Genomic DNA, 8,100 nt, shown 5'->3' on the forward strand with positions numbered 1-8,100 from the left:
GGAGCACTGTCAGAGCCCTGCAAAATGACCTCCAGCAGGCCACAAATGTGCATGTGTCTGCTCAAACGGTCAGAAACAGACTCCATGAGGGTGAAATGAGGGCCCGATGTCCACAGGTGGGGGTTGTGGTTACACCCCAACACCATGCAGGACGTTTGGCATTTGCTAGAGAACACCAAGATTGGCAAATTCGCCACTGGTGCCCTGTGATCTTCACAGATGAAAGCAGGTTCACACTGAGCACATGTGACAGATGTGACAGAGTCTGGAGACGCCGGGGAGAACGTTCTGCTGCCTGCAACATCCTCCAGCATGACCGGTTTGGCATTGGGTCAGTAATGGTGTGGGGTGGCATTTCTTTGGAGGGCCGCACAGCCCTCCATGTGCTCGCCAGAGGTAGCCTGACTGCCATTAGGTACGGAGATGAGATCCTCAGATCCCTTGTGAGACCATATGCTGGTGCGGTTGGCCCTGGGTTCCTCCTAATGCAAGACAATGCTAGACCTCATGAGGCTGGAGTGTGTCAGCAGTTCCTGCAAGACGAAGGCATTGATGCTATGGACTGGCCCGCCCGTTCCCCAGACCTGAATCCAATTGAGCACATCTGGGACATCATGTCTCGCTCTATCCACCAACGTCACGTTGCACCACAGACTGTCCAGGAGTTGGCAGATGCTTTAGTCCAGGTCTGAAAGGAGATCCCTCAGGAGACAATCCGCCACCTCATCTGGAGCATGCACAGGCGTTGTAGGGAGGTCATACAGGCACGTGGAGGCCACACACACTACTGAGCCTCATTTTGACTTGTTTTAAGGACATTACATCAAAGTTGGATCAGCCTGTAGTGTGTTTTTCCACTTTAATTTTGAGTGTAACTCCAAATCCAGACCTCCATGGGTTGAAAAATTTGATTTCCATTTTTTAATTTTTGTGGGATTTTGTTGTCAGCACATTCAACTATGTAAAGAACAAAGTATTTCAGAAGAATATTTAATTAACTCAGATCTAGGATGTGTTATTTTTGTGTTCCCTTTATTTTTTTGAGCAGTGTACTTTTTTCAAATTTTTATCGGTCTGCGCATGGGGATAAAACTGATCAGTTCTTTTCCGGTATTGAGCCCCTATGACAGAACTCAGTGCCGGAGAAGAAAAACGCTAGTGTGAAAGTACCCTTAGCAACATTCGTGCCAAGATCTTGCCTGCAATTGATAAAAGTGATATTTCGCTATAATTATATTACATAGCCATAAGAAACCCACACAAACGGTAACATTTCCAGACCAATGCTCAGGTTTCAAAGCATTATGGTTAGAAAAAATATACTATACTAAGACATTAGTACATAATATAGGACAATTACCTATATAGGATCTATCAGCCAGAATGGCTAGAAAGTAGGGATGAGCGAACCCGAACTGTATAGTTCGGGTTCGTACCGAATTTTGGGGTGTTCGTGACACGGACCCGAACCCGAACATTTCCGTAAAAGTCCTGGTTCAGGTACGGTGTTCGGCGCTTTCTTGGCGCTTTTTGACAGGCTGCAAAGCAGCCAATCAACAAGCGTCATACTACTTGCCCCAAGAGGCCATCACAGCCATGCCTACTATTGGCATGGCTGTGATTGGCCAGTGCAGCATGTGACCCAGCCTCTATATAAGCTTGGGTCACGTAGCGCTGCACTTCACTCTGCTGTTACAAGTGTAGGGAGAGGTTGCAGCTGCGACGTTAGGGCGAGATTAGGCAGTGATTAACTCCTCCAAAAGACTTCATTCAGTGATCGATCTACAGCTGTGGATCTTTGTACTGCAGCTATTCAATTGCTCACTGTTTTTAGGCTGCCCAGAGCGTTTTTCATTCACTTTTTTCTGGGTTGATCGGCGGCCATTTTGTGTCTTGTGGTGCGCCAGCACAAGCTACCACCAAGTACATTTAACCATCAATAGTGTGGTAATTTTTTGGCTATATCCTACATCAGGGTCAAGCTGTCATTAAGTGCATTTAACCATCAATAGTGTGGTTATTTTTTGGCCATATACTACATCAGGGGCAAGCTGTCATCAAGTGCATTTAACCATCAATAGTGTGGTTATTTTTTGGCCATATACTACATCAGGGGCAAGCTGAGCCTGTCACCAAGTGCATTTAACCATCAATAGTGTGGTTATTTTTTGGCCATATCCTACATCAGGGGCAAGCTGAGCCTGTCACCAAGTGCATTTAACCATCAATAGTGTGGTTATTTTTTGGCTATATCCTACATCAGGGTCAAGCTGTCATCAAGTGCATTTAACCATCAATAGTGTGGTTATTTTTTGGCCATATACTACATCAGGGGCAAGCTTAGCCTGTCACCAAGTGCATTTAACCATCAATAGTGTGGTTATTTTTTGGCTATATCCTACATCAGGGTCAAGCTGTCATCAAGTGCATTTAACCATCAATAGTGTGGTTATTTTTTGGCCATATACTACATCAGGGGCAAGCTGAGCCTGTCACAAGTGCATTTAACCATCAATAGTGTGGTTATTTTTTGGCTATTTCCTACATCAGGGTCAAGCTGTCATCAAGTGCATTTAACCATCAATAGTGTGGTTATTTTTTGGCCATATACTACATCAGGGGCAAGCTGTCATCAAGTGCATTTAACCATCAATAGTGTGGTTATTTTTTGGCCATATACTACACCAGGGGCAAGCTGAGCCTGTCACAAAGTGCATTTAACCATCAATAGTGTGGTTATTTTTTGGGCATATACTACATCAGGGGCAAGCTGAGCCTGGCACGAAGTGCATTTAACCATCAATAGTGTGGTTATTTTTTGGCTATATCCTACATCAGGGTCAAGCTGTCATCAAGTGCATTTAACCATCAATAGTGTGGTTATTTTTTGGCCATATACTACATCAGGGGCAAGCTGAGCCTGTCACAAAGTGCATTTAACCATCAATAGTGTGGTTATTTTTTGGCCATATACTACTTCAGGGGCAAGTTGAGCCTGTCACCAAGTGCATTTAACCATCAATAGTGTGGTTATTTTTTGGCCATATACTACATCAGGGGCAAGCTGAGCCTGTCACAAAGTGCATATAACCATCAATAGTGTGGTTATTTTTTGGGCATATACTACATCAGAGGCAAGCTGAGCCTGTCACCAAGTGCATTTAACCATCAATAGTGTGGTTATTTTTTGGCTATATCCTACATCAGGGTTAAGCTGTCATCAAGTGCATTTAACCATCAATAGTGTGGTTATTTTTGGGCATATACTACATCAGGGGCAAGCTGAGCCTGTCACCAAGTGCATTTAACCATCAATAGTGTGGTTATTTTTTGGCTATATCCTACATCAGGGTCAAGCTGTCATCAAGTGCATTTAACCATCAATAGTGTGGTTAGTTTTTGGCCATATACTACATCAGGGGCAAGCTGAGCCTGTCACCAAGTGCATTTAACCATCAATAGTGTGGTTATTTTTTGGCCATATACTACATCAGGGGCAAGCTGAGCCTGTCACCAAGTGCATTTAACCATCAATAGTGTGGTTATTTTTTGGCCATATACTACATCAGGGGCAAGCTGAGCCTGTCACCAAGTGCATTCAACCATAAATAGTGTGGTTATTTTTTGGCTATATCCTACATCAGGGTCAAGCTGTCATCAAGTGCATTTAACCATCAATAGTGTGGTTAGTTTTTGGCCATATACTACATCAGGGGCAAGCTGAGCCTGTCACCAAGTGCATTTAACCATCAATAGTGTGGTTATTTTTTGGCCATATACTACATCAGGGGCAAGCTGAGCCTGTCACCAAGTGCATTCAACCATAAATAGTGTGGTTATTTTTTGGCTATATCCTACATCAGGGTCAAGCTGTCATCAAGTGCATTTAACCATCAATAGTGTGGTTAGTTTTTGGCCATATACTACATCAGGGGCAAGCTGAGCCTGTCACCAAGTGCATTTAACCATCAATAGTGTGGTTATTTTTTGGCCATATACTACATCAGGGGCAAGCTGAGCCTGTCACCAAGTGCATTTAACCATCAATAGTGTGGTTATTTTTTGGCTATATCCTACATCAGGGTCAAGCTGTCATCAAGTGCATTTAACCATCAATAGTGTGGTTAGTTTTTGGCCATATACTACATCAGGGGCAAGCTGAGCCTGTCACCAAGTGCATTTAACCATCAATAGTGTGGTTATTTTTTGGCCATATACTACATCAGGGGCAAGCTGAGCCTGTCACAAAGTGCATTTAACCATCAATAGTGTGGTTATTTTTTGGCTATATCCTACATCAGGGTCAAGCTGTCATCAAGTGCATTTAACCATCAATAGTGTGGTTATTTTTTGGCCATATACTACTTCAGGGGCAAGTTGAGCCTGTCACAAGTGCATTTAACCATCAATAGTGTGGTTATTTTTTGGCCATATACTACATCAGTGGCAAGCTGAGCCTGTCACCAAGTGCATATAACCATCAATAGTGTGGTTATTTTTTGGGCATATACTACATCAGGGGCAAGCTGAGCCTGTCACCAAGTGCATTTAACCATCAATAGTGTGGTTATTTTTTGGCTATATCCTACATCAGGGTCAAGCTGTCATCAAGTGCATTTAACCATCAATAGTGTGGTTATTTTTTGGCCATATACTACATCAGGGGCAAGCTGAGCCTGTCACCAAGTGCATTTAACCATCAATAGAGTGGTTGTTTTTTGGCTATATCCTACATATGGGGCTTGGCTGTGCTTGCTATTTTATTGAGGGGTGAAATACAATTGCCAAAATAGCAGTACCCTAAATCTGGTGTTTCAGCTGTGGCCAGCCAATTGTAATACTGTCTGCTGTCTGGCAAAGGATATATTTTTGTTCAGGGTTGAAATACAATTCCCAATTTTGCAATTCTCTAAATTAGTGGTTTCTGCTGTATCAGGCCTACTTTAAATCTATCCCTAAAAGGGTATATTAAATTCAAGGTGCTCATAGGGTTATTCTCAATAACTTCACACACACGCTACTGTGCAATTCCAAGTCTAATTCTGTGTGTAAACGTATACCTGTCACCCAGCGCCTAAAAAATAGGCCTCCAATTTATATTCATCCAAATCTGTCATTATTGCTTTAGCTGGTCAAGTTATTTAGTTTCCGTCAAAGCACAGTTTTTGTTCTGGGTTGAAATACAATTCCTAATTTTGCAATTCTCTAAATTAGTGGCTTCTGCTGTATCAGGCCTACTTTAAATCTATCCCTAAAAGGGTATTTTAGATTCAAGGTGCTGATAGGGTAATTCTCAATAACTTCACACACACGCTACTGTGCAGATCCAAGTCTAATTCTGTCCATAAACCTATACCTGTCACCCAGCGCCTAAATAATAGGCCTCAAATTTATAATCATCCAAATCTGTCATTATTGCTTTAGCTGGTCAAGTTATTTAGTGTCCGTCAAAGCACAGTTTTTGTTCTGGGTTGAAATACAATTCCCAATTTTGCAATTCTCTAAATTAGTGGTTTCTGCTGTATCAGGCCTACTTTAAATCTATCCCTAAAAGGGTATATTAGATTCAAGGTGCTGATAGGGTTATTCTCAATAACTTCACACACATGCTACAGTGCAATTCCAAGTCTAATTCTTTGTGTAAACGTATACCTGTCACCCAGCGCCTAAAAAATAGGCCTCAAATTTATATTCATCCAAATCTGTCATTATTGCTTTAGCTGGTCAAGTTATTTAGTGTCCGTCAAAGCACAGTTTTTGTTCTGGGTTGAAATACAATTCCCAATTTTGCAATTCTCTAAATTAGTGGTTTCTGCTGTATCAGGCCTACTTTAAATCTATCCCTAAAAGGGTATATTAGATTCAAGGTGCTGATAGGGTAATTCTCAATAACTTCACACACACGCTACTGTGCAGATCCAAGTCTAATTCTGTCCATAAACGTATACCTGTCACCCAGCGCCTAAATAATAGGCCTCAAATTTATATTCATCCAAATCTGTCATTATTGCTTTAGCTGGTCAAGTTATTTAGTGTCCGTCAAAGCACAGTTTTTGTTCTGGGTTGAAATACAATTCCCAATTTTGCAATTCTCTAAATTAGTGGTTTCTGCTGTATCAGGCCTACTTTAAATCTATCCCTAAAAAGGTATATTAGATTCAAGGTGCTGATAGGGTTATTCTCAATAACTTTACACACACGCTACAGTGCAATTCCAAGTCTAATTCTGTGTGTAAACGTATACCTGTCACCCAGCGCCTAAAAAATAGGCCTCAAATTTATATTCATCCAAATCTGTCATTATTGCTTTAGCTGGTCAAGTTATTTAGTGTCTGTCAAAGCACAGTTTTTGTTCTGGGTTGAAATACAATTCCTAATTTTGCAATTCTCTAAATTAGTGGTTTCTGCTGTATCAGGCCTACTTTAAATCTATCCCTAAAAGGGTATATAAGATTCAAGGTGCAGATAGGGTTATTCTCAATAACTTCACACACACGCTACAGTGCAATTCCAAGTCTAATTCTGTGTGTAAACGTATACCTGTCACCCAGCGCCTAAAAAATAGGCCTCAAATTTATATTCATCCAAATCTGTCATTATTGCTTTAGCTGGTCAAGTTATTTAGTGTCCGTCAAAGCACAGTTTTTGTTCTGGGTTGAAATACAATTCCCAATTTTGCAATTCTCTAAATTAGTGATTTCTGCTGTATCAGGCCTACTTTAAATCTATCCCTAAAAGGGTATATTAGATTTAAGGTGCTGATAGGGTTATTCTCAATAACTTCACACACACGCTACTGTGCAATTCCAAGTCTAATTCTGTGTGTAAAAGTATACCTGTCACCCAGCGCCTAAAAAAAAGGGCCTCCAATTTATATTCATCCAAATCTGTCATTATTGCTTTAGCTGGTCAAGTTATTTAGTGTCCGTCAAAGCACAGTTTTTGTTCTGGGTTGAAATACAATTCCCATTTTTGCAATTCCCTAAATTAGTGGTTTCTGCTGTATCAGGCCTACTTTAAATCTATCCCTAAAAGGGTATATTAGATTCAAGGTGCTGATAGGGTAATTCTCAATAACTTCACACAAACGCTCCTGTGCAGATCAAAGTCTAATTCTGTCCGTAAACGTATACCTGTCACCCAGCGCCTAAATAATAGGCCTCAAATTTATATTCAGCTAAATCTGTCATTACTGCTGTGCCTGTATTAGTGTAATACGGTACCTAAATAGATAGCCAGATAGTGTTAGGTGTCTGTACAAAAAGGCCTGAATTTGAATTCAATACATTGGGCCAAATAATATTTTTCTTATTGTGGTGAACGGTAACAATGAGGAAAACATCTAGTAAGGGACGCGGACATGGTTGTGGTGGTGTTAGTGGACCCTCTGGTGCTGGGAGAGGACGTGGCCGTTCTGCCACAGCCACACGTCCTAGTGAACCAACTACCTCAGGTCCCAGTAGCCAGCAGAATTTACAGCGATATTTTGTGGGGCCCAATGCCGTTCTAAGGATGGTAAGGCCTGAGCAGGTACAGGCATTAGTCAATTGGGTGGCCGACAGTGGATCCAGCACGTTCACATTATCTCCCACCCAGTCTTCTGCAGAAAGCGCACAGATGGCGCATGAAAACCAAGCCCATCAGTCTGTCACATCACCCCCATGCATATCAGGGAAACTGTCTGAGCCTCAAGTTATGCAGCAGTCTCTTATGCTGTTTGAAGACTCTGCTGACAGGGTTTCCCAAGGGCATCCACCTAGCCCTTCCCCAGGGGTGGAAGAGATAGAATGCACTAACGCACAACCACTTATGTTTCCTGATGATGAGGACATGGGAATACCACCTCAGCACGTCTCTGATGATGACGAAACACAGGTGCCAACTGCTGCGTCTTTCTGCAGTGTGCAGACTGAACAGGAGGTCAGGGGTCAAGACTGGGTGGAAGACGATGCAGGGGACGATGAGGTCCTAGACCCCACATAGAATGAAGGTCGTGCCACTGACTTTCACAGTTCGGAGGAAGAGGAAGTGGTGAGACCGAGCCAACAGCGTAGCAAAAGAGGGAGCAGTGGGCAAAAGCAGAACACCCGCCGCCAAGAG

This window comes from Bufo bufo, chromosome 1 (genome assembly GCF_905171765.1).
Source record: "Bufo bufo chromosome 1, aBufBuf1.1, whole genome shotgun sequence".
Lineage (NCBI taxonomy): Eukaryota > Metazoa > Chordata > Amphibia > Anura > Bufonidae > Bufo > Bufo bufo.